Source organism: Musca domestica, unplaced genomic scaffold, assembly GCF_030504385.1.
Source record: "Musca domestica strain aabys unplaced genomic scaffold, Musca_domestica.polishedcontigs.V.1.1 34, whole genome shotgun sequence".
NCBI classification, from domain to species: domain Eukaryota; kingdom Metazoa; phylum Arthropoda; class Insecta; order Diptera; family Muscidae; genus Musca; species Musca domestica.
This window is the reverse complement of record NW_026712313.1, coordinates 3,409,209-3,426,114: the sequence shown is the minus strand read 5'-3', so window position 1 is coordinate 3,426,114 and position 16,906 is coordinate 3,409,209.

The following is a 16,906-nucleotide window of genomic DNA, read 5'->3' as shown; positions in this document are numbered from 1 at the left end:
AATTTAGTACAAGTGATACTTCTTAAGTGATGTTCAAATATAGCCCCAGTATTAAAGCTTTATCTATTCCATGTTGATAACCTTTGTACCATTATAGTAAGCCATACACATGACTCCAATAACAAATTTCCTCAGAATTCACTTCGGAGTTTTAGATCTTGCCATCATTCGAATCTAAAATGCACTAAATGTAATTTTCCTATATCTTACAAATTTCCATAAATCCAGCAACCTTCCGCGTCGATCTTAGCATGTTTTGGTATTTTAATTGGCTAGAATCGTGGCATATATAAAATTTCTTTGACGACATACATATCTACGGTTCAATCTGGTCACATAAGGATTATTTTACATTACTCTACTTTAATTGTAAGCGAAACATAACAAACAACATCTAATAATTACATATATTAATTTCTTTTACACACCAATATTTATCGCCTGACATAATTACCGGTTATCTTAATTATGAACATTTATTACCAATTATAAAGTAACGTGTGTGTGTGTGTGTGCGTGCATGAAAAATGAAACGTTTTTCTCAATTTCATAATCTATTTAATAAGAGATTTTCCATTTCGTTGAAATAGCGTTACGTTCCAGTGCAGAAAAACGTCATACGAGTATCTAGTCATAAGCTGCTGATCATGCTCACATGAAACATCTACCTACCTACCTACCAGTCATGCAGAAAAACGACAAATTTTCTTGTTGTTGAACACACAACAAATTATTATGATTTTTTATTTGAATTAGAGTTGGTGGTAAGTTAAAACATAAAGACGAAGAAGAAAAAAAAATAAACAAAAAAAATAAAACTAAAAATTAAATAACAATTTCCGGTAATGCCTATTAAGGCACTTAACTATAGAGGCCACATTTATTTGTTGTAATTTTTTGACTGGTTTTTGCTGCATTTCCCTTGATTTGGTGACTGGCTACTTTGCCTCTTTCTTCCCCAAAATGACAAGTCACAGTAAGTCGGTGGTTTGTCCTTGGTCCGCAAAAATCATCATTGGTGAAAAATGGCCTATATTAAGGTCTGAAATCTCCACGAAATATCAAATTACAGTTAACTTGGTGGGAATTAAAGCAGGAATCTTCAATTCGGTATCGTTGTATGAGAGCTACAACGAAACGTGAACCGATATATTCCGATCATGAATTCAACAGAGTAAAATACAGGCATGGCTAAATTGACACTTAATTTTACGCCGATCATGAATCAGTATATACCTTATAAGTTTTCTGACGAATATTTCAAATTGAATGACAGATTTCATATAATATCCACTTCATTTTTGAGGTTAAAAAACCAATTGAAGTCGGTGATAAATTTTGCCAAACTTCACCTCTCTTAGAAAGCCCATTTAGTCCAGCTAGGAACCTCGCAAAGGCCTACCCTGAATATTTTTGCAATTCTATCCGAAGAAAACCCGAAATGCCAATCAACAACGAAGTACGTTCAACGATTCATTTCGAGCTCATCAGTAAAAAACGTTCAAAAATCTTCTTACAAATAGTTCGCTGTTTTGTTTATCCTCAATGAAATCTTAAAATCATTTTATTAGAAAATCCGACTTTTATTAGAGAATCCAACTTAGAAAAAATATATATACTTCAAAATTCCTAGTACAATGGACCCAAAAGGTGTACCCATACAATTCCTAAAAATCTTACCACAGTTCTTCCTAAGGAACATATAAATAGCTTCCCACAGTAAAACTCAGTCCTCATTTCTTTCTAGAGGAGAGCTTGAGCTCTTAATTTAGAAGACCTCAAAGTTTTGGCAATAGAGGTGTTTCACAAAAGTGTTTATTCAGAAAATTTCAAAATTCTCCAAGACCTCCCGTTGAAGATATTAAATGTCTTTCTGTTGAAGATCTGAAAGGTTTTTGCTCTGAAGAACTCCAGAAACAAGAATTATTATTTTAAGGTTTTTGCTCTGAAGAACTCCAGAAACAAGAATTATTATTTTTTTTTTTTTTTGGAACACCAAAGATATTTTCCTTTTGAAGACCTTAAGAACTTCCCAAAATCCCGAATTCTTTCTGTATGATATTTTAAATATCTTAAAATCCTTTCCATAAAATGTGTTCTGGCTCTTCCGAAGAAGAACTCCATATTGCTGAGAAATATTTCAAAGACCTTTCTAACGAAAATCTCAATGGTTTGCCCTTAGAAGTCTCAAGAAAACACCAGATATCTTACTATAGATCCCCTTAAATGCTTTTTCCAAATAAGACCCCCCTTTTTTTCCTTAGAACAATCTAAAGGTTTTACTATAGAAAATTCCAAAGGTTGTCCCAGAGAAGACCTCAAAAGTTTCACCACAGAAGCCTTCATTTCAGGAACCCATAGTTTTATAACCCCATTTTAATATGCAGGGTATATTACCTTTATTATTCTATTTGTAACTCATCGAATCATTACAGAATTAACAAGGTATATTTATTCCGGATCAGTGATAAATTTTAATTCGATTTAGCCATGTCCGTCCATCTGTGATAATCACGCAAACTTCTAAAGAAATTAAGATAGAGTACTGAACATTTGGTAAACATGCGTTTCGGGTCTTAATATGGATCAAGTTCGAGAACGGGCCATATCGGCCAACTTTTTCTTATAGCCTCTATATAAAGATACACCTTCGTTTCTAGCATTTCAAAGATTTTCGGAAAATTTTTCAAAGGAATTTTCAGGAATTTCTTATTTAAATTTATTACGGGTTTCTAACTCTCTTGCAAAAAATAGTTAATAGTTTCTGGTCTTAACTTAGATCAAGTTCGAAAACGGGCTATATCGGCCAACTTTTTCGTATAGCCTCCATATAAAGATATAACTTCGTTTTTAGCATTTCAAGGATTTCGGGACATTTTTCAAAGGAATTGTCGGGAATTTCGTATTTAAAGTTGTTACGAGTTTCTAACTCCCTTGCAAAAAATAATTAATATAAGTCCACATTGTGGTATAGCCTCTATACGCCTACATTTAAAAATATGGACGGCTTTAGGCGCATTTTTGAACGGAATTGGAAATTTTGGTATTTGAAGATTGTTGCGGTTTCCTAACCACCTTGCACCAAAAAAAAAAAAAAAAAAAAAAAAAAACAGGTAATATAGGTCCGCACTGTAATATGCCTTCCATGTACTACCAGTCTATGTCCAGAATTGTGATGGTTTTCCCATTTTTTTACGGAATTGTCTAAAATTTTGAATTTGAAATTTCTAATGGGTGTCTAACTGACAAATAAAAAATTGTTGATATCGGTCGTCATTTTAACTTCGTATATATCACGATGGAGATATCAAAAGTTAGACCCGACTGAACTTACTAATTTTTTGAAAGACTTTCCTATGAAAGACCTAAATGGTCTCGTCGCAGTGGCCGAAAAATGTCTCGTGAGCTGAGCTTATCCCAATGTTCCATTCGGTAAATATTAAAAAATGAGGTCTGGGTAAACCCATTGAAATTCCAAAAAATGCAAGAACTTACACCGCAACAGAAAGAAAATAGACTTAAAAGAGCTAAAGTGGTGAACTGTCGAATTTCTGCCGGTTTTCTCCGATGAGAAAACATTTGTTGTCCAGCAGTTTGTAAACAAACAAAATTATCGTGTTTACTTGCCAAAGAGATCGGCACCTTCGGTTGGCCACCAGAACACCTGAGGTTCCTCGCTTCATTTTCAGCGCACAATGGCTACCAAAATCTCCGGATACCAATCCGTTGGACTATTGTGTCTGGAGTATTTTGGAAAGCATGGTTGGCACTAAAAAATACCAAAGTGTCGATCACCTAAAGCAAGTGCTTCGCCGGGAATGGGCCAAAATACCGCAGAGCAACATTCGGGCAGCGTATGACGGTTTCGTTGGTGACCAATTTGAAAAAATCTAAACATATTCTAAAACTTGATGCTATTTCCGACATTTAGTGCTTTCATTCAATAAAATTAAAAAAAAAAAACAAGTTAAAAAGCAGTAAGTTCGGCCGGGCCGAACTTTTAATACCCTCCACCATGTGCAACGAATTTGGAAATTTTCAAAAAATAAAATCCTTAAAAAATTCTGTTAAAATTTTAAAAATGCCGAATATAGCCGTTATATTGGGGTCTATACGACGTGAACATACATATGCATTGTTTGTCATAAGCCATTACCATATTCAAATTCGAAACTGGACCCGCACCGACAATTTTCTGTCACAGACTGTAGTTCCCATAACGAACTTCAAATACCAAATTTTTAACAATTCCGGTTAATAATGTCGCTAAAATCATCAAAATACCGAGGTGCCGTTATATAGGGGCTATACGAAGACGTGGACCTGCACAGACAATTTTCTTTCTTAGGGTGTAGTATCCATCTGGAACTTCAAATACCAAATTTGAAACAATTCCGGTGAATAACGTCGCTAAAATCATATGTTTCTTAAGGAAGAACCACACAGGTTTCTATAGACGACCTCAAAAATATTTTTCTGAAAGGCCAAATAGGACTTCTCTTAGAAAGTGTACATAATAACTTAACTTCCACCGCTACCCTCGTAGCTATGGCACATCTGTCATGCAAAGTTATTCCCTTATATGCAATACCTCGCTTGTATTTGCTTACCTATAGAAAATGCATTTCTCCTCCTTTCCCTTGAACAATCGCTAATATGCATTGAGCATTCATACAAAACAATAATATAGACGAAAAAAGAAAACGGAGAAAAAAAAAGACCTACAAAAGAGCACAAATCCAACACTTGCCGGAGAGAGCAGCCCCACAATAGACCCCCCAATATTGAATTCTTCCGCCCCCGCCCTAGCACAACAAGTTCAAAACAAGAGAATGACATCGCGCGTCCGTGTGCATGTTCCTCCAATGCTGGGACAATGTGTGTTGGAGCAAAGCTGTTGTAAACAAAAGAGTGGCACAATGTCATTATCTCTGTGGGTACAACAACAATGCCAGCGCCTGCAATCGGGGGGCATTGGAGTGTGTGAATGGATGGTTGAATGTGTGATTTCCTTCGTTCGTTTCTGTTTGCTGCCGCTTTTGTTGTTGCTTCCATTTTTGTAGGGGACTCTTGTTGTTGTGCTTTATTCTCCAACACTGGCTGACTGACTGACTGACTGATTCGAAATGAAGCAAAGCCCCAAGTTATAATTCGCCTGCCTCACAATACTGGGCGCCTAATCCAAAATATCAAATAGAGGGACCTGCTCAACATTTTTGTTGTTTTTCGCATTTGGTGTTTCATTTCCACTCACACATTAGGTGTTGTTGTTTTACTTGGGAACCAACGAAATGGAGGGATTCTCTGTTATTTCTTTGATGTTTGTTTTTGTTTTTTTTTTGTGTGCAGTTGTTATCAAAAGGGGAACCTACAAATAAAATGGGAATGAAAAAAAAAAACAGACGGAGAAAAACATTTTAGGAGACTACCAATGCGGCAGTTGAGTCGTTTATAGAGGTGACGATATAGAAATAGAGGGGATTTTGGGTTTGTGGAATTCGCATATTTTATACGGGATAACCTTGAAATGTTGAAGTATAAATCTATATGTATAAATAAAGAGCATAATGTTTGTACATTTATTTGTTTGTAATTAATAGACTCAAAAACTGCTAAATAGATTTTTCTGAAAATTCCATAAATACTACAGCATAGCCTGAAAGTAACATAGGCTATATAAATGTTTAAAATTCCACTGCGGAACTGCGGATATAACATCAGAATCGGAAGTACCTCCAGAAATTTAGTTTTTGAATACACATATTTAGAAATTGGTACAAAACTATATTTGCCAAATTATATTTAAATCGGTTTTGATTTGAATAAAGCTCCCATATACATTTTCGGCCGATCACATATATTTTATGCACCAAACACTGTATGTTTGTCCGATTCAAATGAAATTTGGAATGAGTGATGGAATTTAGTACAAAAATAAATTTGCCAAATTATATTTAAATCAGTTGAGATTTGGATATAGATCCCATATATATTATCAACCGATTTCGTTTACTTCATGCACCAAACACGATTTGTATGTTCGATTCCAATTAAATTCGGAGTAAGTGACGGGATTTAAACAGGAAATATATTTGCTAAATTATATTGAAATCGATTCAGATTCAAATATAGCTCCCATGTACATTTTCAGCCGATTTCAAATATTTGATGTACCAAACACGATATGTATGACTGATTTCCATGACATTCGGTATAGTGACGAAATTTGGTACGTCCGATTCCAATAAAATTCGGAATGAGTGACGGGATTTGATCAGAAAATAAATTTGCAAAATTATATTGAAATCCGTTAGATTTCGCTATGTATCTCCAATATCCGAAAATTTTAGAATTATTTTAAAATCGGTTCAGATTTGGGTATAGTCCACATTTTATTGTATTTGATGCACCAAACACGCAATATATCTCCAATTTCAATAAAATCTGAAATGTGCAGTAAAAAAGCACACAAAAATGTAATTGAGACTACCATTATTGCCGAGAAGTGAGAATTCGAAGATCTTACGCAAACTTTAAGACTCCTTCAAAAGAGAACACCAAGAACTTTTTATAAAGGATTTTAAGACCTTCATTCTAAGGAATGAAGAATGCCTCAAAAACTTTGTATATAATATTTGAATGGTGTACCACACTTTAAAATTGTCCTTAGAAAACCCTAAACAATATCCAAGAAAGGACCCCAGGTCATCCCCAAAAAATCAATACTTTTTCAAAAAAAAAAAAAAACCACTTAAAATTTTCTTCGAAAATAGTTCAAAATCTAAAGAGGATCCCAGGATCATAGGAAAGACATTACGATCGTCCAAAGCCGTGTTTGAAGACTTTCCGATAAAAGACACCAAACACCATTCAGTAAAAGACTTCAAAATTCGTTCTATAGAAGATGTGAAATGTGGAGCTCCCGTACGAAAGTCTAATAAAAGAAAATCTTTGCTTTTTAGAGAGACCTCAGTATCATTAGGGTCACATTATGTGTGTTCTAAGAGGACCAACTGATAACCGCAAAATACGTGTATGAGGCGATTTTTAGAAAATTTTAAAGTTATCTAGGAACTTCTCTAAGAACACGTTTAAGATGTTCATTGAAAAAAGACTCTTTAAAAATGCACATTTTAAGCCCCATATATAATCCTTGAAATTAAAATCCAAGTTCCTAGCTTAAGAGAGTCCTTACAAAAATATTTATTCTAAACAATAAATTTTTGGGCTTCAAAAATCATTTAATTAAATATTCTTAAAATTTCCATTTTTAGGCTCTAGAGAATCATTGAAGAAATATTCTTTCATACTCAAATTCTTGGGCTCAAAAGAGTCTTTAAAAAAAGATTCTGAAAAATAATAAACGTTTTTGGCACTTGAAACGCATTTTCTTAAAAACCAACAATTTGGGCTTTGGAGTGTCCTTGGAAAAATATTTTAAGGCATTCATGTTGTGGGCTCTGGAGAGTTCTGAGAAAAATTATATAAATTTTTTGTAAAAGACTTATTGTCATGGATTTTTTTAAAATTAATATTTTTTTGAAACTATATTATCATTTGCGGATTTCAAAAAAAAAAAATTCAATCGCTAATTGAAAAAAAAGAACAAGTAAGAGAACAGTTTCAAGTTCAATTCCACTTACTCCCATTTTGAACCGTGATTATCGCATTTATACCATTATGTTAGAAACTCAGGTTGAAATGATGAAAATATAATTTTTGGGAGCTATAAGAGAACAAGGACCTATAAAGAGAGTTTTCTATTACCGGAATCCATTATGAAATTCAACTACCGGACTCTAAGTTATTACACTAGAAACTGTGGCCAAAATGGTCAAAAGACCCAATATCGGGAGGTACAATTTTATGGAGGCTCTATGAGAGCAAGGTCTTATATATACAGGCTAAGTAAATTTGAAAATTGAATAAAAGCAAAAAATGTCGGAAATTACGTCAAATTTTAGAATAAGTTTAAATTTGTTCGAATTGGCCACCTTTGGCACGAATTGTGGCCTTCAAACGGTCACACGCTGCCCGAATGTTGCTCTGCGGCATTTGGGCCCGCTTAAGGTGATCGACACTTTGGTATTTTTTAGTGACAACCTTGCTTCCCAAAATACTCCAGACATAAAAGTCCAACGGATTGGTATCCGGAGATTTTGGTGGCCATTGTGCGTTGGAAATGAAGCAAGGAACCTCATTTTGTAAGCACTCTTGTATGGCGGATGCTGAGTGCGATGGTGATGAGTCCTGTTGGAATGTCCAAGGTATGTGGCCAAAATGTTTGCGTGCTTTAATACACCCTCCAGAATACTTTCACGATAATATTCGGCATTTATTCTGATGCCACGGTCGAATAATACGAGCGGAGATCGACCATCGGCTGTTATGGCGGCTCAGCTGACCTCTTTGGCAAGTAAACACGATCATTTTGTTTGTTTACAAACTGCTGGACAACGAATCTTTTCTGATCGGAGACGTAAAAAACCAAATTCGGCAGTTCACCACTTTCGGCCAAGCGAAGCAACTTTTTAGCTCTTTTGAGTCTATTTTTTCTGTTGCGGAGTACGTTTTTGCACTTTTTGGAATTTCAGTGGTTTTACCCTGAGCTCATTTTTCAATGGAATATTGCAACATGTGCAGCTCATGAGCTATTTTTCGGCCACTGCGACGCGAGTTTCGATCTTTACCTTTCGAACCATTTCTACTGATGTTGCTGTTTTCTTCCGTCCACTTCCTTGGCGTCAGGCTACGCTACAAGTATCACGGAAACGAGCGATGGTACGAGACACAAAATATTTATTCAAATTTAAATGATGGAGTGCTCTATAAAGAAATCACACTACCACGCTTGAGTTCCATCACAAATAACTTTTTTCTGGTAAGTTCTCACCAAAATGCTTTTGTACGCTTGTGAACTATACAATGAGCTGTCACTGGAATAATTTTAACAGCTGTCGGACTAGTCGGTTAGAAATGACAGCAGTCTGAAGTTGGTTGCGGTTTTGTCATCTCATCCTCCATGAGAGAAATATCCTCCTCTGAATCGATTTCTACTAAATTTACCCATTTAGTGCATAATTGACTTGAAATCGGATAAGGATATACATTGGAGCTGATCTCTATGCCGAACCGATCTCTATAAAATTTTGCAAAGGTATTTCTGAGCTGCATTTGATATATTTCGCCGAATATCGTTGTTACAGAGTACATATTACGCCTGTGGAGAACAAATAAAACAAATCGGATGAACAATATATATGGGAGCTATAGCTATTTCTGAACCGATTTCGATCAAATTTGGCATATATATTTTTAGGCCTAATTTGGTCGTATGTGCGAATTTCCATACATTTTTTCCATACTATTTGAGCTCAGGAGAAGTACGTCTTTGTTTTTAATATTAATGAATTTTGGCGTTTTTGGTAAGATTTGATATGTTTTGAAATAATTTTCAAATAATTTCTCCATTTACAACCCTATCCTTACAATAATTGTTGCTGGCAATTCACATTGGAAATATATACAACAACAAAGTCACGAATGTTGAATGGAGAAACCTAAACAAACCGAATACCAAGAACATGATGCCCTTGTTGTAATTGTTGGAGCACAGATTTATGTAGCTCCTACGAGTGCCTCTTTGTAGGGGAATGTCTCTACTCCTCTTTTGATTGGAGTTAAGAAAATACGGAACAGACTCATAGCTGTTAAGCCAATGTAGGTGCATTCTTATTAACATTCATTATATGTTTGCTTGTGAACTTTCTTGGAAAATTTTCTGAATATCAACAGCTTTATTTATACTAACCCACATGGTTGCAGACTTTTGGCATTGCCTCTGTTTTGAGGGGGAAAATCTTTCAGATTGAAAGATGAAAGTTGCCACTGCCTCATTTCATGGTAGCCCACAAGTAGATATTTTAAGAGAGGGAGGAGAGAGTAGATAAAGTCTAAACAAACTTAAGAAGAAGCTCATTAAGCGTGGAAAAGAAGATGTAACTACTAGCATTGAAGTCGTGACCCCACATAAATTAGTGGATAAAATCTCGAATTGTTTATGATTTCTTCGGGCGTATGATAGCGAATTTGTCGTGTGACCTTTTGCAGCCTTTGGCGGCAAGTGGTGAAATTGAAAAATGTTTCTGAATGAATATTTCATAGTAGTCATTTTGGCGGTTTTTATAAAGTGTGTGAAATTTATTTGGTAAGAAAGATGTGCAGTTGGAAGGATATCTAAAAATAAATACGCAAAATAATTTGAATATTAGGATAGATAATTTCGTAAGAGATGCAATGACGGCTAAGTGGATTTAATAATTGTACACTTTCAATTCTTGAGTTCAAATTCAAGTCATCTTTATCAGTTTATATCAAAATGTATCTCAAAAAGAATTATTGTGTATTGTTCCTAAACATTCAAAACTAAGTACCTACAGAAAAAGAAATCAGGTGGATTCGTGAGGTATGCCAAAATCTACAGGGTGAGGTTAAAAAACTGCAACCAAATTCAGAGTGCTGTTATTTCTGAGCCACTCATCCGACAGCTGTTTAAATTATTCCAGTGGCAGCTCATTATATTGTTTACAAGCGTACAAAAGCATTTGGGTGAGAATTTTCCAGAAAAAAGTTATTTGTGAAGGAATTCAAGCGTGATGGTGTGAATTCTTTATATTTGGCTGGAAAACCACAAGTGGCTATCGTTAGAGCACTCCAGCATTTAAATGTGATACTGGTAGCGTAGCCCGACGTCAAGGAAGTGGACGGATGAAAACAGCAACTTCAGCAGAAATGCTTGGAAAAGTAAAGAAACGATTTGATCGAAAACCGCGTCGAAGTGGCCGAAAAATTGCTTCTGAGCTGAACATATCGCAATATTCCATTCGGCAAATATTGAAAAATTAGCTCGGGGTAAAGTCATTGAAATTCCAAAAAATGCAAGAACTTATACCGCAACAGAAAAAAATTAGACTCGAAAAATCTAAGGAATTGAATCGCTTGGCCGAAAGGGGTTAACTGTCGAATTTGGTTTTCTCCGATGAGAAAACATTCCTTGTCCAGCATTTTGTAAACAAACAAAATGATCGTGTGATCAGTGCTTACCAAAGAGGTCAGCGGAAAATGTGCACCTTCGGTTGGCTACCAGAACTCAAGCGCGGGTCATGGTGATGGTGTGAGCCGCCATAACAGCCGATGGTCGATCTCCGCTCGTATTAATCGACCGTGGCATCAGAATAAATGCCGAATATTATCGCGAAAATATTCTGGAGGATGTATTAAAGCACGCAAACATTTTGGCCGCATACCTTGGACATTCCAACAGGACCAAGCACCATCGCACTCAGCACGCGTCACCCAAGAATGATTACAAAATGAGGTTCCTCGCTTCATTTCCAGCGCACAATGGCCACCAAAATCTCCGGATACCAATCCGTTGGACTATTGTGTCTGAAGTATTTTGGAGAGCGAGGTTGGCCATAAAAAATACCAAAGTGTCGATCATCTCAAACAAGGGCTTCGGCGGGAATGGGCCAAAATACCCCAAAGCAACATTCGGGCAGCGTGGGACGGTTTCATTGGTCATTTGAAGGCCATAATTCGTGCCAAATGCTATTTCCGACATTTTTGCTTTCATTCAAATTAAAAAAATGTGAAAATTATGGCTTTTGATTTTGCTGCAGTTTTTTTATATCACCCTGTATGAATATAACATAAAATCCTTTAGAAATTCTGCTAAGATCTTAAAAAATACCGAACATAACGATTTTCCGTTATTTTGGGGTCTATACGAAGACGTGGACCTGCAAAGGCAATTTTCTGTCACATTCTGTAACACCCATTAAAAAGTTCAAATATTTGAAATTTGAAACAATTCCGGTGAAGAGCGTAACTAAAATCATCAAAATACCGAATATAGGAAGGTATATGGGGGCTATACGAAGATCTGAACCAACATAGACTGTAGTACCCATTCGGAACTTCAAGGCGAAATTTGAAAAAGTTCCAGAGAATAATCCCGCTAAAATCATCAAAATACCGAATATCTATAGGTACCGTTATATGGGGACTATACGAAGACGTGGATCTGCACGGACAATTCTCTGTCATAGACTGTAGTGCCCATTAGGAACTTTAAATACTAAATTTTAAACAATTCCGGTGTATAATATCGCTGAAATTAGCAAAATACCGAATATACGAAGATACAGTTATATGGGGCTATACATAAACGTGAACCAAACAAACATTTGAGTAAAATTTTATCAACCTACTTCAATTCGTTCGGAAGTAGAGTGATTTCCACAGACAGTAGCAAACTGACAAACCTCTCGATTTAAGGAATCAGAAGAAACAAGTAAAAAAGCAGTAAGTTGGGCCGGGCCTAACTTTGAATACCCTCCACCATTTAGAACGAATTTGGAAATTTTCGAAAAAGATACCATCCGCCAAAAATTCTGCTAACATCTTAAAAATACCGAATATAGCCGTTATATTAGGGTCTTATTATTTGGGTATTATTTGTCACAAGCCATTACCATATTCAAATTCTAAACTTGAAATAAACGGTGAATAATGTAGCTAAAATTATCAAAATATCGTACATAGGGAGGTACCGTTATATCAGAGCTATACGAAGACCTGCACCTGCATAGACAATTTTCTGTCACTGACTGTAGCTTCCATTACTAACATCAAATACGACATTTCAAACAATGTCGATACCTAAAATCGTGAAAATACCGAATATAGGGGGGTACTGATATATGGGGCTATACGAAGTATTTTCATTACGAACTCTAAATACGTACTTTGAAACTACTACGGTGAATAATGACGCTAAAATCATCAAAATACCGAATATTTGGAGGTACATTTATAAGGGGGCTATACGAAGACGTACTTGCATAGGCAATTTTCTGCCTTAGGCTGTAGTATTCATTACGAACTTCAAATACCAAATTTGAGACAATTCCGGTGAATAATGTCCTACCTATACCTCGGGAGGTATCGTTATATGGGGGCTATACGAAAACGAGGACCTATATGGCTCATTTTTTATCTTAGCGTGTAGTATCCATTACGAACTAAAAATACAAAATTTGAAACAATTCCGGTAAATAAAGTCGCTAAAATCATCAAAATACCGAATATCCGGGGGTAACGTTATATGGGGGCTGTACGAAGACGTGGACCTACATGGTCCATTTTCTATACCAAAAGTCCTAAGACATAATACATATTTGATTAAAATGTAATCAACCTACTTCATTTCGTTCGGAAGCTAGAGTGATTTCCACAGACGGACTGACATTACTAAATCGACATAGAATTTTATGCTGATCAAAAATATATACACTTTGTGAGGTCTAAAATGTATATTTCGAGGTGTTACAAACGGAATGACAAACTTTATATAACCTCCATACTATGGTGGAGGGTATATAAAAACGCAATTACTACTTCTTAGCTTTACCTTACATTTCATTCATCATCTAATCAAAGTTTTGTATTATTTTCCAAAGCGAACACTTATCAAGTTCCAAAAAGTCCACAACGAAAAATGGCGAAGTCTCATAGCCACATTTCTCTTATAAAGTTCAACTATTTCCAACTTTTGTACAATTCTATAAAGATTTCAGAAAAAAGAGAAACATGCCGCCCTCAAACAAAAACACACACAAAATCCCTTGATTACAACGTTGTAAGCATGTAATCGTCGAATCGACAGACATGAGTATCTACACCCACAAAAACTTGTGTTGTACTTATTCCCACTTTTATTTTTTTGCATACAAAAATACTTTCACAAAAGGCAGCAAACACCGAACTACAACAAATTCCACATTTGTACAATGTTCCAAAATTACAAAAAAAGAAGAATTCAAATGAAAACAAGTGCTCAACAGTTCCTCAAACTACCAGAAATAAATCCCGAACACTGCAAATTCGTTTGTTTGAGGCAAATATGCAAAGAGTAAATACAAATGTTGGTGCAAGTGTGTGTACACGGTGTTCGAACGAATACTTAACATTCGAATATTCAAATAAACTCTTTTCACGTGTGCCAAAAAAAAAAACCAACAGACGAAACACAACGAGTGGCAACCAGGTAGTGGAAACAGCCACCAAAAACAAAAAAGCCAATTGGGTGAATGTTTAATATTTCCGTATTCAAGCCACAGGCCCAGCAGTTTGTCGTCACTTGATGACACAGGTGCACTGTGCATACATATGTGTGGTGGCCTGTAAGAAGTACTCTTAACATCCTCTCACCCAAAAGGGGAACTTTCTCCAGTGTGCATACAGGAATAACATGGAAATAGAAAAATTATGTAAAAATAGCTCCTCATAACAATGAGTGACATATGTGGGTACGAACCGATTATTTTAAAATGTATCGGCATGACGAGTTTTTATACCCTCCACCATACTGTGAAGGGTATATTAACTTTGTCATTCCGTTTGTAACTCCTCGAAATGCTCATTAGTGGAATTCTCTAACGCATTTTTTGAGTTACCGACAAAAGTCGGTAAAATTAAAACGCTTATAATTTCGGTAATAAACGACATTTTTTGGTAAGTTGGCGACGAAATCAAAGTAGTCGCTAAGAACTACCAATAGATGCCAATATTGGTAACTTTAACTTCTTTTTTATATCAAAATTTTGGGTTTTAAAATAACCGATTTTAGTCGGTAACTCAAAAAATGAGTTAGAGAATCCCACTGCATGTCAGACCCAACAAAGTATATATTCTTGATCGAACGAATTGAGTTATAAGGCTAAAATTTTGCACACATTTCGATCCACGTTTTCGTATGGCCCTATATAACACGGGACCCATAAATATTCGGTATTATTATGATTTTTGCGACACCAAAATTGTGGAAAATTTCGCGTTTAAAGTTCGTAACGGGTACCACAGACTATGGCAAAAAAACAAATAACCAACGGCTTTAATCGTGCAGGGCCGACCATGTGATACCCTACAACACTACAATACGATAGAAGCCCCCTTCCATTTTAGAAGATTTCCCTTTTGAATTTACGTCACGAAGCACTGCCTAGATATTACCCTTAGCATTTTGACCGTGGACATTTGTCCAATATCTACGCACTCCGTCCTGTTATTAGTTGTTGCGGTCCATTTTGCAGCTAAATATAATCCAATGGTCAACAAAAATGCTAGACTTCTTCGCTGTCTTTAACTCTCTTCTGTTTTTTCTGTTATTGGTTCATTTGAACCCCTAAATATTTTGCCGTCATCTTCAAAAGCAAGAGGCCCCTCTTTATCTCCAAATTGAGACTCATCTATATGATTTGCTTGTCTACGATATTTGGCTATATTCGACAACAGTTTTTTTTTAGTTGGTCCATTTCAATACCTATATTTATTTGCGGACATCTTTGAAAACGATTGGCCTAGCCCTTTTGAGCCTAACCCTACCCTTGGGAAAATTTTTGTGAGGATCGAGCGATAATTGCAATCTGTATATAATAACCCCAACCTGTGTTATAAGGTGAAAAAATATTACAAAATGTATATTTCAATATTATAAGTCAAATTGAAAAAATAGCATGCGATAAAAAATATGAAGAAATAAAAAATGTCTCAAAATACAACAAAATCTATATTAACATCATTACTGGCATCTTTAAAAGCGACAGATTTTATACTTTTATGTCAAGACGGCATTCTGAATTGACAAAATTTGTCAAAATCGGTCCAGCCATTTTTGAGATATAAGCATTTTAGCTAACATCCCCTTCCTTTGTATATATGTATTGTACATATTTCGCTATATATATATCCCATATATTTACTATCGGGATCTATGTAACGTTCAGGATTGACCTGTTCGTCTATTTGTGATTTCACCGGGATTAAAAATATTCGCGGTTTAATGGAAAATTTGATTTTATTTAACATCAAAATTGAAAGGCTTCAGACCAGCCCTAAGCTCTAGAACCATGCTAACTCCGACTCAGCTCGGCGAGATAGGAAGATCCATATATACTTTCCTATATGGGAAATAAATATTTCGAGGTGTTACATAATTTTTGGCCCAATCAAACTTATAATACCCCCAACACATAGTGTTGTAGGGTATAAAAAAACGCGTATTCAGATCCTCGTTTTCGTATTGCCCCCACATAACGATACCTCCCGATATTCGGTATTTTGATGATTTTAACCACATTATTCGCCGCAATTATTTTAAACTTTGTATCTGCTTTTTGTGATGGATACTTCACGTTATGACAGATAATTGTCTATGCAGGTCCACGACTTAGTATAGCTCACATATAGCGGTACCCCCCTTTTATTATGTATTTTGATACATATTTTATATATTTTTCGTATTTGAAGGCCGGAATAGGTAGGTCCTCGTCTTCCTAAAACCCAATATAACGATTTCCATTTGAGCAGTATTTTCCGACGGATTTTATTTATTTATTTATTTTTTTTGAAACTTTGCAAGTTCTCTCCAAATTGTGGATGGTATTAAAAGTTCAACCTATACAGGGTGAGATAAAAAAAACTGGAACAAAATCAAACGCCATAGTTTTTACATTTGTTTAAATGTTTTTGAATTAAAGCGAAAAATGTCTGAGATAACATCAAATCTTAGAATAAGTTTAAATTTGTTCGAATTTGTCACCTTTGACGGGAATTATGGCTTTCAAACGGCCAATGAAACCATCACACGCTCCCCGAATATTGCTCTGCAGTATTTTGGCCCATTTCCGCGAAGCGCTGGCTTAAGGTGATCGACACTTTGGTATTTTGTAGTGCCAACCTTACTTTCCAAAATACTCCAGACACAATAGTCCAACGGATTGGTATCCGGAGATTTTAGTGGCCATTATGCGCTGGCAATGAAGCGAGGATCCTAATATTGTAA